We start from the raw sequence: 2,077 nt of genomic DNA, 5'->3' as shown, positions 1-2,077 counted from the left end.
ACCTAGTAGACATTCAACATCTGCAATTGACACTTTCTCTATTTTAAATTTACAATTCTTATTTTCCATGATTAAATCATCGGGTGATGACCTGGCTGATGTCAGGTTATGTGTGACAAATTTAAAAAAAGCCTGGGGACATCAGAGTGACCACACACACACACACACACACACACACACACACACACACACACACACACACACACACACACACACACACACACACACACACACACACACACACACACACTAAACTCTCCTCCTGTCTGACTCAGTGTTAGTCTTGTCCTGTTTCCCTAAATCAAAATGTTAGTAACATGTACAGTACCTGCCAACACACTTTTACCACACTCACTCACTAAATATGACAAACACACACTGTTTGCTGCCTCAGTCGGCCTGTCACTCACAGTTTATTGGTCTGTGTGTTAATACAAGTACGAATCAATAAAACGCAATGATTTTTCTGAACAAACATATTGACCTATGGGTCACTGCAGACAAGTGAAGTTAATAGTATAGCTCAGAATATCAGGGCCTTTTGGGACTTTACAGGTTCATTATGGATACACCAACTTTATTTTGTAATACCTTAATTCAAGGGTATCTACTGAAGCATTATCAAATGATAGGGCTCCCTTTTTCCCAAATTGAACTTTTATTTCCGTTAATGGCTTTGTAGATATTTTTACGTAACTTCAAATGAGGCCAAGATTTGCTGTGTTACTAAAAACAAAGTTTAAACACCCTAACATCTAAGTTCCTCAGATAAGTAAATCTAATTAAATGTGAATACTTATTCAGTTATATTTACGCCCATAGTTATAACACTTAACCATTCATCTTTCATGTATGGTGCTATTTGGGACCAGTCCCTAAACAAAATCGTCCTCTAGCTACGTGTGGTAATCTCTCCATTGGCAAAATAGATATCAGTTTTTTCGAACCATAATAAGATTTTACTCTTTTAATCTCTCCTGTCAACAGTTCTAAGTCTACATGTGTCTTCTTCCTCTCCTGCAGCATTTCCAGTGCACCATCCAGGCTCTACAGGATGAGCTCAGGATCCAGCGGGACCTCAACCAGCTCCTTCAGTCCGACTACTCCGAGTCCGGTCACCTGGGAAACCAGCCCATCCCCCCTCATGAAATGACAGAGGAGAACTTCCTGCGTCTCCACGGCGAGTACCAGCGTCATCTGAAAGAGCTCTTCCTCCTGAGGAAGACGGTGGAGGAGATGGAGCTGAGGATAGACACACAGAAACACACACTAACTGCCAGGTGAAGTGTGACATCACTGCATCGTGATTCCAGGGGGCCTCTCTGTCGTCTGAGGCTGCCAAAGTGCAGAATGTAACTTTAAATCTACTCTTTTCTTCACAGGGATGAATCCATAAAGAAGCTACTGGAAATGTTGCAGAGCAAAGGCCTGTCATCACGGGCAACCGAGGAGGACTATGAACGGACGAGGCGATTGGCCGATGCCGAGATGACCATCCACCAACTGGAGGGGCTGCTGGAGCAAAGAGACAAGGAGATGCTACAACTCAGAGAGGTGTGTGTGTGGTTGTATCTGTGTGTCAGTGTTTGACCGGCCAAGAGGAAACAAAGTGCATTCAAGTATTCCCGTGTGTGGGTGTGTGCAGAACAAACCATCAGATCCAGGCAGAGCCCACTCTTCATCATAATTCAGTTTTAATGCAACACAGGAACAACACATGAATGGACAACATTTCCTTTTTTCCGAAATCTATTAGGTGTTTTAACTTTCGGTTCATCAGTGTGTGTGTGTGTGTTGTTTTATACAGCACCGCCCTCTAGTGGACAGATGTTGTCCATGAACAACACATGATTAAAGCTAGACATGAAACTTTTCAGTAACAAAATGCTTTTTTTATTGTAGAATTTTTTTTGATTGGCAGTTCATTTACCTAACAGGAAATCAATAAAGTAAGAAGTATATAAGTAAAAAATCGGTACCACTTTACAATAAGACTACCCTTATAAAGGGTTTATGAATAGTTTGTAATTCATTTATTAATTAGGTTGTGAACACTTTATAAATCATTAATAAGCTT

The 2,077-nt window shown here is 41.0% G+C and overlaps 1 pseudogene; it reads left to right on the top strand.

Annotated features, from left to right (window-relative positions):
• Window positions 1-1,023: 1,023 nt before the first annotated feature.
• Window positions 1,024-1,554, top strand: LOC104956069 (ELKS/Rab6-interacting/CAST family member 1 pseudogene; annotated as a pseudogene).
• Window positions 1,555-2,077: the final 523 nt, after the last annotated feature.

This window comes from Notothenia coriiceps, unplaced genomic scaffold (assembly GCF_000735185.1).
Source record: "Notothenia coriiceps isolate Sejong01 unplaced genomic scaffold, NC01 NC01_scaffold00025306, whole genome shotgun sequence".
Classification (NCBI taxonomy): domain Eukaryota; kingdom Metazoa; phylum Chordata; class Actinopteri; order Perciformes; family Nototheniidae; genus Notothenia; species Notothenia coriiceps.
This window is presented reverse-complemented; position numbering and strand designations above follow the sequence as displayed.